This window comes from Ambystoma mexicanum, chromosome 6q, assembly GCF_040938575.1.
Source record: "Ambystoma mexicanum isolate Mex_15411 chromosome 6q, UKY_AmexF1_1, whole genome shotgun sequence".
In the NCBI taxonomy this organism is placed as follows: domain Eukaryota; kingdom Metazoa; phylum Chordata; class Amphibia; order Caudata; family Ambystomatidae; genus Ambystoma; species Ambystoma mexicanum.
Genome location: NC_090937.1, coordinates 1,459,746,745 through 1,459,764,323, shown reverse-complemented (window position 1 = coordinate 1,459,764,323; position 17,579 = coordinate 1,459,746,745).

Below are 17,579 nucleotides of genomic sequence, written 5' to 3'. Positions count from 1 at the left end.
TGGACAATTATTCCAAGGTCTCTGGGTTAAGTTTTACCAGGTCAAAGTCTTGTATGTTCCCACTAGCGGCCCTGAAAACAGAGAGTTTAGAAGCACTCCCTGAAGTTGGGATCCAGTGGCAGAATATGTCATTCCGCTACCTTGGAGTGCACATTATGCATACCCCCGAGCTAATGCATGAACGAAACACAAAGGCAGCACTCCCCGCCCTGCGCAAATCAATGGCGTTCTGGGCAAAACTCCCCCTCTCGATGATGGGCAGGGCTTCGATTACTAAAATGATCGTTCTCCCACGTTTCCTTTATGGGTTTCAAAATGTACACTACTATATACACAAGCCCCTCTTCCGACTGCTTGAGACCATACTGCGAGAGTTCCTATGGGGGAAAGGCAGGCATAGAATAGCGTTGCAATTGCTAACCCTACCATATAGCCAAGGCGGTATTCAACTTCCAAACCTAGAAAAATATTACATAGCAGCACAGCTTAGTTTTGTGACCAAATGGCTAGATGATGAACCCACATCTGAAACACCATTGCTACAGGCCATGCTGCCCCAATTCCATCTGAAAGAACTGGTCTGGGCACCGTCCAAACTGCTGGGAACTCTACCCTTTTTGGCTGACCTGGGAAGGAAAATTTGGCACAGGGCGAAAATGCTCACTAACTCACGTAACTCCTATACCCCAGAAGTCCCCCTGACGTCAGACCTATGCACAACACTTTCGGATTTGAAACATATCAGGCTCTGGGAAAGGGAAGGGGTCTACACCAGGGGAGATCTGTATGGAGACGGAAGGCATACATACTGGCCAGTTTCTGTGGTACCAAAGAACTCGTGCTGTGGCCCGACGCAAATGGGACTCGTGGCCGATGGAACCAGGTACAGACCCACTCCTCACCTTGATGTACAACTTGGGAGAGGGGGGTAAACCCGTTTCGCAAATATATGGCCACCTGATCGACATGCCAAACCTCGGAGCATGGAAATGGAAAGCAAATGGGAGGAGGATATAGGCCGGGAAATGACTGAAGGGGAGATGAACAGAGCTCTCACATTCCCCAAAACGGTGTCCAGAAACCATAGATTTAGGCATATTCAGTTGAACATACTATACAGAACTTACCTGACCCTGTGCCGCATAGCCACCTTCAATCCCCAGGCACAACCGACCTGCAACTGGTGCAAGTGGGAAAAAGCGGATCTGATCCACATGTTATGGGAATTCCCCAGGACAAGGGCTCTGTGGGACAGGGTCCAACAAACTTGCGAAAAAGCAGGCCTGAGCAAATATAATTGGGCACCCGACGAGTGCCTCTTAGGAACCTACCCCAGACCAGCCAAACTCAAGCATGCAACAAGGCTCATGGACATATCGTGCATACTGGCCAAAAGAACTATAGCAATGTCCTGGAAGAAACCCATGGGCCCTCAGTTCAAACTATGGCACAAAGAGACTGAACGGTGGGTGCTGGCCGAGACCGTGGCTTGGGAGGACAGTGTGGCCAGATCCACAGATGACTCTAGTATGTCACTCGAGGCATGGAAGGAACTCACCAGACACATGTTCCACCCCTCGGATGATAAACCCCCTTGAATCGGAACTTAATCCAGGCCCATGCGGGACCTGTCATAAAGCCAGCAGCAGCGGAAGTACTGCAGAGGATAGAGACCTTGCGGAAGCCTTTCCCCTATTGTAGTTGCCGGATGGTTCACCTTCGCTCCCACCCTCCCCCCGAAACAGTTAACGATATATGAAACGGACAGAATATGGAGACAGTTATGGTTGTTTTGTTTTTGTATTTGTAATTTTTTGACATTAAGTTAAACAAATGTTTATAACTATTTGAGATTGGCTCCATTGTACACAACTTGTTTGATATTATTGAAAAATGCCAATAAACAAATTTGAAAATAAAAAATTCACTATTCATGGGTACTGTCCAATAGTCGTTGGTCAGGTCAAGGGCTGAATATACTTTTTATCCTTGGATCTGTGCAAATTCTTGGGCAATAAAGGGAAGAGGCCACCTTGGCATGTGGACCCGTTTATTCAACTACCTCAGATTGGCACAAAGTTTCCATTGTCCATTTGGTTTTAGGATCCCCAGTACCGGGTTGTTAAAGGCACTGTAGATTGTATGAATTTTCCCATGGAATTCATGATTTCGGATAACCTCTGAGTGATTCCATGGATGCGAGAGTCAACTGGCATTGTCTTACAAACACGGGAGCCATTCCATAGTCCATAGATATTGTTTATGAATGAATAGCTGTATGCCCACAATCATAGGAGTCAAATAAGAAGATACTCTGGAAATCTAGGAATACTTGTCTCAGTTGTTGTCATTGTCCATCAGTCTCACAGGCATCGGCCAGACTGATCTTTTCTTTGACCATCCGCCAGAAACCTGGGAATGCCTCTGGTTTTGGTGTTTAAGAAGTGTCCTCCAGTTCGGTGGAGAGACCTATTTTAATGGTGTTTAACTGGACAGGGAGTTCCATAGAGCTAAATACTACCTCATCTTCCAAGATGTCACAGGTATCATCTTCAACCTCGTAAGTGCATGAAGGATACACTGAAAAATGTCACCCCTGTCTGGTGGTAATCTTTTCTAGTAGGATATTCTCGGTTTTGTTGGAGCAATCTTCAGGAATTGGACATATAATTTCATGTTCTGACTCAATAGGATAGTATTGGGAACCGACTGCCATTCCAATAGCGGTGTCTGCACCCACAGTAACACTTTGAGGATTACTGGTATCCACAAATATTGTAATGGTGTCATTAAAAGTAACTAGATATGTTGGATGTAGTAACAATACATGTTGTTGATGGGTACGATAAGCCTTCCTGATTTATCAGGGTTTGTCCTCTCTTTATTTTAAGGGGTACCATAAATTGTCATACCTGTCCTGGAATAGTAGCCTTTTCTTTTACTTGGACTTTTACACCATAAGGCAACAGTTGAGTTGATCAAAATTCTTTCTCAAAATGTTTCAAACCCATTGGGCTACCCCAAGTCTTAATTATTAATAAATTCCAAATGAATTGCTAAGTGGTGGAGAATGTCACTGCCCTGATAAAATTCAGAAGTTACATCTCTAACAATCCAACAATTATGGTCAATAGTTTTCTCACCCATTCAAATGTATAACATACACCTGCTAGGTGGTACATGTTTTGAATGGTGGTTTTCAGATCAACTTCCTATTTGTTACTTACATTAAAGGAGTGAATGGTCTGATCTTTTTGGAGTCACTGAACCAGGATGTACTAATAACTTATTTAAGCTTATATGTACCTCCAGAAAATAAAATAATTAAACATGTTTTAAGGTTACTATTTAACTAAATAGAAAAGTCTACAAGTGTTAGCAATAGCGACTTCAAAGTTTTATATATTACATACATATCAACAGTAAACTAACCTTTAGGAACCTTAAGTCACATTCTCAAATAACAACTAGAAAAGTAACAACATACAACTATACCTTCACACCGTGCAACAGCATGCATACCACCATCCACAAGTTCAAACAAAAGTTAAAGGAAAAGGCATTATAAGAAATGCAGCGACAGCTTTCTAACACTATGAGAGCAGCATGGATTACAATAGCTTTATAGACACCACTGTGGCACCATATCAGGCTGTATCGGTCCATAGACCTCAATGAATGACCTTGCCGCACTCTGGACTTTAACTCGTTCTTTCAGAGCCCATAACACTCAGTATGGCCCTTGCATCAGGTCAATAAAATTGAATTGAACATTGCAATATGGGCAGTTCCATTACAGAAGATGCAGTGGCAGAGGGCTATAATGTTTTGAACAACCCAATATTCAAACGTTTCTCCTTTGTCATTTCGTGTTTTAAACAGAACAGCTTCCCCCGTTAGGTCACATTTTCTAACAGCAATAATTCCCCCTTCTTCTGGACATTATTAATTGGTACTTCCTTCCAAATGCACCACAATTGCTTAATTATCTCTCAGGTGTGGGTAATGTACCTATCAGGTTACTATGAGTGTGGATGTTAACTAATGACAAGAGCTTGCAGTTTGAGCAGCCAATTGTCTTCTCCAGCTCTCCAATCTGCTCCCTGCCTCTTTTGCTCACCACTCAAATTCCTGAACCATCTTCCCTGCTACTGCGAAAGGAGACAGCCGGTATCTGCCAGTGCTGTGATGGATAAGCCACCATTCTCTTTTGTGCCAACTCGTATGGGTGTCATTGAAACTAAAGGTGGGCTCTCCTGGGAGACCCAGTTCACCAAATCTATGGTGGACATCTTACCTGCAGCTTTTTAACATTAAAATGAAGGAATCTTGTATCCAGCTCTCTCTCTTTTTCTCTCAGAAAAAGGGCCTTTCGCATCTTAGACATTATAGAGGGGTGCTAGTGGAAATAATACTATGCGTGGTGGTCTGTACAGTTCTGGCAATGGCCAGCCACACATTGTTAAAGCCTTTCTGTGCTCTGGCCTTTAAACTCAACAGGCAAGCCCAACACACATTGTATTTTACCAAAGTTTTGTGCATTTTTAATGGTTTATGAGTGTATGGAGAATGTTGTTTTTATTACACTCGACCTCACTCTTTAATGAAATTGAAATGATCACTGCCACTCCGAAGCTGATATATTTATTAAGTTATGAATATATTTTCAAGACAATATGACATATAAATGTGGTCTATAAGATGGAATTCTGGTTTTCTGATATCCAATGGTGGCCATTAATGCAAATGTGGGGCAGTCATGCCTGCATGTACGGTAGTTCACTGCCGCATGCAACCCCTATGGAACAAGGATAACACGTGACATGACATTGATTCTCTGCTATCCCATCATCTTATCGTGGACATTATCAGCCAGTTGATGTATGTTTTTGTTAAGGCATGCCTACATGTAAGTTGAGGTGATGGATGCTACCTACAGCGTTCGGAGATCCATCAGCCAGTCTACTCTTGGCCACAGGGCAATAGTTTGGCCCAAATTTCTGAGCCAAATTGTGGCACTTTGATGTGGCTCCAGGTAGTACCCAAACAATCTTGTCAAAATTCATGAATTGTGCTTTGTGAATTTGCACCACTTATTGGTTCCAGGATTATTTTTTGTTCCAGTTCAACCAGAGTAACAGTTTCAGGGATGCAATGCTTTATACTGACGTTATTTAATTCCTTAATTTCCTTTAACAGGTCTCGAACTGTCCACCTGCTCTTAAGGAATACTGCTCACGGAATGCAGAGATGCATTGAGTTGCTTCTATGTAATTATTATCGGATATTTGTGAAATACGTTTTTTACCTTAATTTTCTTTTAAAGAAATGTGAATAATGGGTATTCTGGACAAAAACGGTGATCTTGTATTGCCAGATATCAACCTCAAAGGGCACTGCAGATTCTTATGAGCCTTGGCAAAGCCAACAGTATTTGCTTTTGTGCAGGCGCCTGATAAGCATTTGCCAGGCATTGCCATACTGGCACTACTTGATCATAAGATGGGAACAGCTGGAAAATTGAATGATTATCCTGGCCTATCTAATAACTATACACAAGCCAAACTGGTGGCTTTGTCAATGTTTGTTTTTAAAAGGGACATCAGTGCAAGGAACCAATGTGAATCAAGGACTGAATCAAACCTATTGAAGATATTTATTTGCACCAGGGGGCCAATTACAGCTGCAATAAAGACACTGGGCCTCATTACACGGTAGGCGGTGAGCCATGGCGCTATTAGCGCCATGGCTCATGCCGGTAATATACCGGCACCGCCTTGGCGGAAAGGGGATTTACCGCCCCATTCCAAGGTTGGAGGGGCGGTAAATCCCCTTTCCGCCATTGCCCTTCCCCATTCCCATTTCTGCCCCATAGGGCTCTATGGGACTGGGGAAGGCGCTAATTACGGCACCGCAATTTTGCGGTGCCGTAATTAGCTCCGAGGTCACTTAGCGGGTTGGATTTTAACGCCTGCAAGAAGCAGGCGTTAAATCCTCCAACCCGCAAAGGGACCTCGTAGTACGGCGGTAAGGGTTAACGGTCACCGTTGCCATTAACGGTGACCGTTAACCCTTACCGCCGTCCGTGTAATGAGGCCCACTCTCTGCAGATGTCTTAGAAATAACACTGACAGTTTCATTTTACCATGTATGCCAACATTATTCATTACATTCAGGAGACCCTATTACAGTCACGGTTTTTAACTTTGCATTCTGGAACATTTAGTTCAGGGATTATATTGTGGAAAAATATAGGACTACATATGCCAAGTGTCTCCTAAATGGAATGGGTAATGTTGAACATGTATGTGCTACTGTTTAATAGAGCTAGCTCAAAGAGACCCATGAGGATTTGTTTTGGTTGGTGAGAGGCGGTAGTGGGCATGGCCTGGCAATACGATTTGCATATTATCACCAGAAGTGGGCCCCAAAGGACAGGAAATCAGGTACTTAAAGTGAAACAAGAAGTATGTTCCTGGCTTCCAAACAATGGTGGGCTGAATTAATAGGCATGTATTGCAATAATGTGCGGACAACATATACAAAAGGCATTTTAATATTCAGATTGCAGCACAGAAAAACAGGTGTACATTTAAATAGAATGCATTAAAGTTCACACGGATGTACTAACAAATGTGGTGCTCATTGAATATCCTTAAAATACACAAGAGATGTCACATGAATTTGAATGCAAAGTGAAAATATATTACATGAGAAATGACTCCAATACTGAGGTAAAACATATGCATTCTCCTTTATTCTGACACGAAAAACTGCAGTCCTTAATCCTTAATAATGTGCATGTCCATGGCAAAACGAACATGAGTCCATCAGTATTTAATATATAATATATAGATATAATCTCATGCACAAAGTGGTTTTAGAAAAACCTATGATTTAGTTCACTGAATTATATTTCATAGTTCATTTGTCCTTGTTCCTTATTTTGATATAGATGTCACAATATATGTCACAATATGCAAGGTTATCTAATCAATCCTGAGGTATTGGATACTTTATATTGGGAAATTTCGGAATATCCATGATGTGATTTTTGGGATTGTAGACTACACGCCATTGTCAGTGGATGATTCGTCGCACAATAATTCCTACCCCTTCTTCAGGACTTGCTACTTATTTAAGCTGGGTACCCTGCAAATGTAAAGAACAGGGGAAAAGAGTCAGGGAATGATTATATAAGTCAGAACAAAATGGAGTACCCTGACACAAGGTATTTGCTCAACATAGCAGGGTGTTTCTGTCCATTATTGTTTATATATAGTACATTTCAATTTAGCATCTTCAACTTGTGTCGAAAGGTCTAAGTTCCTAGACTACTTCATAAAAGCATATAGCCAACAAACCTGTTCCTATCCAAGAGGCACCATTTGATCAGAATCAATCTGTTGATCCTGGTGACCTTGGACATGTAGTCACTGTACATGAGTACACCTCAGGACGAGGCGATTGACTTTATTTATAAGATACTCTTTTTTAGATGTACATCTGACACCACACCTAGTGAATATATGTTTCAACTGATGACATTGAGGAGAAATATATCTTCACACCCCTTAATCCTTTTTTTAACAATGTGGGAATTTGGAAAAGATTTGTAGATGACGCAATTGTGATTTGGCAGGGCAATGAATTGGAACTCTCCCACTTTGTAGAATGGATCAATCTTTGGAATAAAAATATCCAATTTACCCAACACCATAGCTCACCCCAAATACATGTCTTAGGCCTTTTGATACAAGTTGAAGATGCTAAATTGAAATGCACGATATATATAAAACCAACTCACAGAAACACCCTGCTACCCTATGAAGGTTATCATCTAAGGAACATACTGGACAATCTCCCGTATGAACATGTTTTGAGAATACACAGGAATTGTACTTTTTTGCATGATTTTTACCAACAGTCTTAGTAAATGACTTGTTAATGGAATCTATCCTAAGAAGATAGTCATACTTTCTAAGAACCAAGCCAGATTCACCCTCAGGGAGACATTCCTACAAGCTTGAAATAAGAGTAACACTCAATCTAAAACCACAACTTATGCCTCGACCTTCTGCCCCAACACTCCTGACATTAAACGTATCATCAAGAAACACTAGTCTGGTGGCTGGGGTATTTTGTTGGTTATTTCTCTCTATGCAGGCAATGTGTGGTGGGAAAAGAGGAGCTGTCATTTTGATTTGCTCTTCCATCCCCTAAAAAGTTTGATCTAGTTATTTGATAATGTTGGGAGACGGATACACCAAGTTTGAAGGATGTATAGGGTCGGCAGACATTGTTGGTGCAAAGGGGCTCAACAGTTCGGATCAGTGCATGTGTGCAAATAATTTAATTTATTAAGAAATGTATATATGAAAACAATGGATCGATCCTGGGTAGGCAAGAAGGTGCAGTCTGACAGCTTTAGAAGTAGAGACAGTATTCCAATGCCTATTGTGGAACGTTAATGGGCTATGTGATCACATTAAGCAGGGCATTGTACTACAGCAGCTTAATAGGTACAGCCCCATGTTTGTTTTCCTCCAAGGAACATATCTGGCAGGAATGGAATGTACATTTTACATGCAAACGAACTACTGCAGAATGTTTCATGCAGGATTTGCAAGAGGTACGAGGGGGGTCATGAATTTGGTATTATAGGTTACCCGATTGAGACTATGAAAGTAGTCCTGTATGCTAGGGGCAGGCACCTATTGGGTATTGGGACACTCCTCTGAGAGATGCTGGGACTTCTTAAGGTTTACACCACACCACCTCTTGGGAGGGACCCTTAATCCACACCAACAGACCTACTCCTTCCACATCTTTCCCTGTCACAAATTGACTATTTCTTTATGCCCAACACCGATATCCTTTGGGTCACCACTATAGAATGCCTTCCGTGAGGTATCTCCGACCACTCACCTCTACTGATGAGGTTGGGCTCCTCCTGGTTGCTGAGCAATCATTCCTGATGGTGTAATCATACTACCTGGGGGCACCAAAGGTGATGCAACAACTCAAAGACAAGCCCATCGAATATTCCGAGTTGAACTCTTTGTCTGTTGACAACACAGGTAGTCTTTGCAAGGGGTACAAAGCAATGCTCCGGGGATAGGCCATTGTGATGCTGGCAGCTAAAAGAACGGGCAGATTGGAAAACCTTAGTCAACTAGAGGTAGACTTTGAACAGCAAGAAAGGGAATTCATCTCAAATCGCTCTCTGGAGACCGAGAGGGGACTATTGCATACCCGTGATGCATACCACATCTGCAAGACGGACACAGCTTGGAAGGCATATTTAGCTTCTCGTGCCAGAGTATGTGAAATCAGGGATAAGGTCGGCAAACTACTGGCCTGTTTGGAAAGAAGTGAGACCTCCTCCAGACATGTAAGTTGGATCGTGGTGGAAGTGGGCCAGAGTTTTTCGAAGACGACAAAATGTTTGTATTTGTATTTGTTTATTTATATTGTGCACCCTGCACAGGGGCATCTGGGTGCATTTCTTACAAGGTTACAAGTTAAGATACAGGTTGACAGCCTCAAGTTACAGATTCTTGAGATGAAGATACATAATAGATGGCAGCGGTAGTGGATGTAAATACAGAGCATATATTACAATAACAATTGGACACATAGAAAATACACTTATGATTACACATGATTATTATGAGTAGCTTGGGCTGTCCACATGAGTCTTGTCAGTGCAGTCAATACCATAGCGTGACAGAAATGTACAATCAAGCTCGGGTGGTGGCAAGGTCTTGCTCTGTGAGCCAGGATTTAGTATTGTTCTTAAATGCAGAGTAGCAGACTTCATTTCTGAGCGTGTTTGAGAGTGTGTTCCAAAGTTTGGACGCAAGAACTGGGAAGCTGGATCCCCCTGCATTTTGTAGTTTAAATCTGGGTATAGCAAGTGAATGAGCTTGTGCAGATCTGATTGGTTTGGTAGCTGTGTGTGTAGTTAGGTGGTTGGCCAGGTATTCTGGTGCTTGCTTAGTTAGGCACTTGTGTGTAAGTGCAAGGGTTTTGTGAGATATTCTAAGTGCCACATGGAGCCAGTGGAGGTTCTGTCTGGTGTTGGAGATGTACACTTTTCTAGGGATATTGAGGGCTGCTCTGATAGCATTATTTAGTGTTACTTGGAGCATGTTGATGTTCTTTTGACTAGTCCCCAAATAAAGGGCATGGCAATAATCAATTTTGGCCATTACAAGAGTTCTTGCCAAAATAATGCATTTAGGAGTGGTGATGAAAGGTCTGTAGGCTGTCACAAGTTTTACACGTGTATGCTGATGCTGAGACCACCTAGTTGATTTGTTTTGTCAGGGAGAGGGTAGAGTCAAGGTGGAAGCCGAGAGTTTTGGTATTGTTAGACACCTTGATGGTATTCCCATCGATGACAAAAACTTTGAAAGCCGGGTCCGGTTTATTGAGTCGAGCGAGGGATCTGAGGATAAGTAACTCAGTCTTATCATCGTTTAGGCATAGACCATGGGTTGCCATCCAGGTTTGGATGGCTGAGTAGATCTCATTGAGAACCTTTAAGTCAGTTGTGTAGTTACCAGTAATGGGAATGAGTATCTGGGCGTCATCCGCATAATTAGTATAGGTGGCACCCAGATAATTGAGAATATCAAATAATGGTTTGGTAAACACATTGTATAGTGTAAGGGATACACAGGACCACATGTGATGGGTAAGAGCTCAGATGAGGCGGATGGTGAGAAGACATGTATAGTTCTGTTTGCAAGGAGTTATCTAATCCAAGTGGTGGCCTCATCAGAGAAATGGGCAGCAGTTTTTAGGTGATGGCAGAGTATTTGATGATTGACCAGGTCGAACGCTGCTGAGAGGTCAAGTAGTAGTAATAGAGCTAGCTTGCCTTTGTCTTTGATGTCCTAGATTTGTGTTTTTAAGTCAATGAGGGCTATCTCAGTGCCATGTTTTGGGCAGAGTCCTTATTGTCGGAGACCGAGGAGTCTATTAGACTCAAGGTACTCCTGAATTTTTAAGTAGGCTGCTCGTTCTAGTATTTTCAGGAGGAAAGGCACTGTGGTAATCGGTCTATAATTTGATGGGTTGCTAAGGTTTATTGTGGGTTATTTGAAGACCCAAGCATCCTTAAAGTTATCTGGGACCGTACCTGCTTTGAATGAGGCATTAATAAAAGTGGTGATGAACGGGGGTAAGTCGTGGGCAGCTTCCTTGAGGATGGGAGCTGGGCAAGAGTCGCCTTGCCATTTAGATGGTTTGAGTTTTTTAATGACCTTTTCCAACTCCCAGATAGCTAAAGGAGAGAAGCTAAAGGGTTTGCAAGGGTGCCTAGGTGCAGAGAGGCTGCCAGCCGGTGCTGTGGAAGGAGGAACAGCCAGTAAGCTACATTTTTTATTATTGATTTTAATCTTCAAAGTAGCTATTTTGTCCATAAGTGCTTTTTGTTTACTAGTGCACCAGTCAGCATTAGTGATGCATTTGTCTGCAGGGGTTATGGGAGATTAAAGTTCTTTAAGGATCTTGAAGAGCTCTTTTGTATTGATTTCTGCCTGAAGAATCCTTTGATTGTAGGTGTCCTTTATTGCTGAAATAATGGCTTCCTTATAGTTAACTGATGCAGTGATCAGTGTATTTTTGTTAGCATCAGTTGGATGGCTTTTCCAATGTGACTCTGCATTTCTTTTAGATTGGCGTAGGTCTCTCAGCTGAGGTGTGAACCACGAGTTGAGGTGTGCATGCTGTTTAGGTTTGCGCAGTTTTAAAGGCTATGGAATTTAGTGCTTTTAATATAGTTTGGTTGTAGGTATCTACCATGACCGTAGGGTCTGTGCAGGATACTGTGGCTTTATTAAGAAGGGGGAGGATGAGCGGTAATAGTCTCTCCTTAGTAATGTCCTTCTTGTTCCGGGTGTGAATGCAAGGTGCAATATTGGGTTTAGGATTAAGGGGAGATGCTTTGACTGAAAAAGTTATCTTGCGGTGATCAGACCAGATACATGGAGTGACCAATATCAAATTGATGCTGCAGTTCAAGTCAGCAAGCCAATCAAGGGTTGGTGTCATTAGGGTCTTGGAATCTGAGATTGAGGTCACCAAGTAATATTGTTTTTGAGTTAGACTTAGAATTAACTGTGAGAAGGGTGGAGATATCCTCAGCGAAGGAGGAGATAGGTCCTGGTGGTCGATAAATAAGGTGCATTGTGGCAGTTTGTTTAGGAGATAACGTTGACTTAACCGATAGTAGCTCTGCAGACGGAATCTGGTTATTAGGGATTAGTCTAAACTCTAGTGCAGTTTTGGAAGATGAAGGCTACTCCTCCTCCTTTTGATTGGTTAGTGTCTCTGTCATTTCTAATGATGGCATAGTTGTCCGGCATTGCTAGGGCCAAAGAAGGTCCAGAGGCTGCGTGTAGCCATGTTTCAGTGACTGCTAAGAAGTCAAGGTCCACAGTTACGATGAAATCGCCAATGTCAAGAGCATGCGCTCGGAGAGATCTGGCGTTAATTAATGCTCCTTTGAACAAGTTAGTTTTTTCTAGAGTCGAGTGGTTAGAGTGAGTAGTTTGAGGATTTTTGAGTGGAATGATAGTGTTGTCAATATTGGTGGGGGTGATGATAGGTGTTATGGATTTAGTTTTGGTTAACAGGGGAAAGTACTGTTTTTTTGCAAAATCTGGAACTGAGTCTATGGTTCCTGAGAGTGAGTGTGCATGGTTGGTTAGGTGTGGATTTGCGTGCAAAGTGGTCAAGCCAGAGAGCTGGTGAGTTCAAGTATGGATGAACACTTAGCATGGTGTGCTTAGGCTTAGGACTGTGCTGAAAGGCAATACAAGTTATTATGATGTTGCAGTCCAGTGGGTTAGGGTGAGTGCAAACACTATTGTTGTCTCTGGTTTGGATATAGTGGTATGTATGAGCAAAGTTATTGTGTATAGAGTGAGAGCGGATGTTAATGGTAAACACTATGTTTACCGTGGACAGGAGGAATACCCCCAAAAATCTGTCAGGACCAGTACATAGTGAAGTAGGTGCACACAATAGGTTAAGGCCTCAATAGATGGGATATAGCCCAAACCCAGTTAGCAGTAGTGAGTGAGCTTATTGTGTCGCATTTTACTTTAGGTAAGAAAAATTAGGTTGGTTCACAAGGCAACGGGCTATTAATGCTGCTGGAAATAGTTATGGTAGCGCATAGGAGTAATCAGTGGCAAGTTAATTTAACAGGTGGCAAAAGCCTGCATACAGTATGCCGGGTATTACAATAGTGCAAGGTAGCTTCAGTATGACTAAATGACTAATCACAAACAGCAACAACTAACAAACTAGGCTGTGGAATCAAATGCTGTTAAACAGGTAGTCATAAACAGATAGTAGGCTAGTAGGTTAGTGCGCACTTGGAAATTGGGCTTATATATATGCAATAGGCTAGTCAAAAATAAAATTTGGCAGATATATATGCAGTAGGCTAGATCAATATTAACAGTTAGGCAGATATATATGTAGCAGGCTAGTGCACAAATAGCAATTGGACCTATATATAGGCAATAGGCTAGTCCATAATAACAGTTTGGCAGATATATATGCAGTAGGCTAGATCAGTTCACGTTTTACAGTGAGGCAAATAAGGAGTCAATAGGTAATAGACAAGATGTTTGTTGGTGTAGATAGTAGTGGGCTGGTCGGTTGATTAGGTCTAGTAGTAGGCGTGTACTTCTGTTGGATCGAAGCATGCTCCTAAGCCAGTAGGTGAAAGGGTTGGGAGTGTTATGCGAGCTAGCAGACTTCACTATAATCCGATCGTGAAGGACTGGGAAGCGCTCTGGGGGATTGTCCTTAGCGATAGCAGGTAGTAATGGCCTACCGTGTTGGATGAAGACTTGTTGGGCTTCGTGGCGGGTCTGGCAGGACTGCGAAGTTGGAGGTTTGCATGCACGGTATTTAATACGCATATTGAAGAAGTGGTCAAAAGGGTTGCAGACGGGTAGCTTACCTAATAGAGGTGGACCGGAGAGACGGCACAGTTCACCAAACAGGAGGCTAAACAGGCCTTATCCTTGGCCTTTCCCGAGGGACGGCTCCCACCTACGGTGGCCTGGATTGCCTAAGGGCTTCTGTTACTTAGCAACACATAAACAAAGTCTCATTTTCATCCCGCGTTGCACCAGCCATGTTGGATGTGAAGGTTTTGGAAATTATTACATGATGCTGTACCGGGTGTCTCAGGATCGAGTTGACCCACATTTCGCAGACCTTCTGGAGGAGCGTCCCATTCTTAGCATTACAGAGGACCAAAGAGGTATACTGGAATGTGATTTTACAGCAACCGTGTCATCTCTCCAATAGGGCAAATCCCCTGTGCCCAATGGATTTCCACTGGAACTATTGAAAAAATTGAAAACCAAGGTAGCAAAGCCTATACTGTCCATGTTTCAAGGAAGTAGGGAGTAGCGGGAGCTTCCCCCGGATCTGAGCCAAGGAAACATTGTGGTCCTCACAAAAAAGGGTAAACCACCAGAAGGGGTATGCCTCCTATAGACCAGTGACACTTATCAACTGTGAAGCTAAAGAACTGGCCGCAATCCTTGCTCAGAGACTGCTCAGGGTCATTTCCCCACTGATCCATCGGGCCAGAAATAATTTTTACCAAACAGGGCCACACACATGAACATATGCAGACGCCACATCTCCTTGGAGCCGGCAGGGCACATTCCAGATCCCCTCCCTGTAGTTGCAGTACATTTTGAGAAAGCATTTGACACTGTCAATTGGGAATTTCTCTGGGCAGTGCTAGCCAGAATGGGGGTGGGACCAGTATTTTTACGATCGGTCAAGTTATACAAGCAACCCAAGCAACCCACGGCAGAGGTCTGGGTGGACGGACAAACCTCTTGTTATTTCCCTCAGGGGCGAGGTGATCGCAGGGGTACCCCCTCTCACCATTGTTTTTTATTCTGGTAATGGAAACACTCATGGTTTGGCTATGGGGGCCCAATCCTGATGTGCTTTGTATGGCCATTGGGGTAGGAGACCGGGTGTTGCTCTATGTTGCTCTATGCACAAAACTGGCTGTTGCATATGCAGGATCCCCAGGAGTCTTATTCCAGTGTACTAGAGATTCTGTAAATGTATGAGTTGTATATCAGACACCCCATCAATGGTGATACCTTGATGTTAATCCCGGTCCAGGGTGGACAGGAGACGATTCCGATAGACTCTACATTTCTGGTTGTCATTGAGTAGTTCAAATGTTTGGGAATTCAAATCTGCCGTAATGTGGCACTGATCACTGAAAGGTTCCTTGTGGACACCAGGTTCTGGGCGGCTCTTCTCCTTATCTTGCTGGGGTGGCAGTTCTGTTCAAAATGATGACCCTCACTAGGTATCTGTACATTCTTCAGAATACTCCGGTGGCAATTCCTCAGATCAAATTTCGGAAAAGCGAGCGGGCGCTATGAAAGCTTACATGGCACATGTCGCAGCCCTGGATTGCACTGCACGCTCTCTGTGGCTCAGTGTGGGAAGGGGTATTGGAGTTACCTGATGTTCAGAACTTGTGTATAGGCGCGTTACAAATACCATATCATATCATATCATACTACTGGGCCCCTTATCTTGCAGTAGCTAATGAATGGCTCCAAGGTAATCTGACGCACCCACCTATACGAATAGAACTTGTAAGGCTGACAATAACTGACACTTCATAACTCCGTGAGAACAAATACCATGCGATTGCAGTGCAATAAGTCATCCGGGTGCAAACCGCGGTCACCAAAGAGATGCAATGGGGGGATGGTCACCCTGAATGCTCCCCTCTGGAACAATATGAATTTACCAGAAACCCAGATGCTGGACTTTTTGCAAAATCATGGTGGGCGATGGATGCTCAGCTTTGCAGAGATGCAGTGTGGGTTTGTATTGGCTCCAGAAGATTAATTTCGATACCACAGGTTTAAACACGCCATACAAGGGAAATTTGAGAGTAATTATGAATTCCCGAACAATGTGCACCAAAGGGGAACCTGAATGTAGACTTTATTGTACAGATGACGATATCAACACTGTACCAGGTTGTACTTGCCTTCACCCACCGCCTCTTGATGAGGTTGTAATGGAAAGGGGAATCAGAGGTCGGCCACACCGACCCGGATAACTGTCAGGAGGCACTAATGACACCACGAGAAATCGCCAAACCGACCAGTCTCTGATTAGTCCAATTAGAAATTCTTCATAGGATGCATTATACCTGGGATATGCTGTTTAAATGTGGCTGCACCCAAAATCCAATTTGCCTTCGTCATGGCTGGTACGTTCTATTCCACATGTTGGTCATATCCAAAGGTTCTCAGAATGTGGCTCACGATTCAACTGCATATGTCCAGAACTCTTCAACAACCCATCCCAGAGGATCCCAGATCGGCCTTACTGGGCATATTGCCGAAGGTGGCTTATATTCTCGATTTGAAAAGTTATTTATCTCCAACGCAACATTGCCTTGCTGTGTGGGGCGAAAGATTCACTGAGAGTGTCCAAGTGGGAAAGGAGGTGGATGGATGCGTGTCAATGGAAGAAAGGATTTACAGAGCGAGGGCATGCCTGAATGAAATAGCCAAGATACGCTGATCAGTTTTTTTTTTGTTGTAATTTGGTTTTGGGGTACCAATATTACTTCGATACTCTGGGAAATTTGCAAAAATAATTGCAACGGATGAAAAATAAGAAACGTGCAACTGAACCTGCCAGACAAAACCACTCCTCTGTTTGCTTTTAAAATATCAAAGAAGCTCAAGGACAAACTTGTTCACTCAGGAACTAAGAAGGTTCATAAAAGTCAGGGTCTCTGGCTATTAGGACCCGTCACGGGCCACGTCCACTGTGGAGGCTGTCCACTTCTAAATTTGCGAAAAATGTTACCTCATTTAAAGTGGACAAAAAAGACTGAAACAATTAACACAGCTAATTGTAAAACCACCAAAGTAGTATCTCATTGAATGCCCTTCTGGTCTCTGCTAGATTTGGTCAAACATCTAGGGCAGAACACTGCTCTAGAGTTAGATGCAAAACCACGAGGGCAACATTGGTCCAACACTATACAGACATGAATCACTCAGCTGATGATACACTGAACCGGTAAAATGGCTGAGTGGATTAAGCTGTCATTGATGTGATCTGTGTTTGATCTACAGGTTCAAATCCCGGCAAGATCGACTCAGCCTTTTATTCTTCTGAGGGTGATAAAGTGAGTACCAATTTCGATAGGGTAATAATAATAATGTATGCTATATGCAAAGCGCTTTGGATCAAAGCGCTATATAAATATCATATTATTGTTATTCTATTAGGACCATATCGAGGATCGCGGATGCGATCATGGGATCCTTAAATAAGCACATTGGATATTGAGGATGAAAACTGACAAAGGGATCCTAAATTAGCTCTTTTCAATACCAAACACCTAAACCCATCAGCCCTTAATTAGTTCCCTCGGCCTCCCAATAACAGTTGGGGGCTTTGTTTGAGTTGACTAGGCTCATTAGGAATCGTATTCATATCTAGAGCACTGCGCTCTTATTTATTTATTC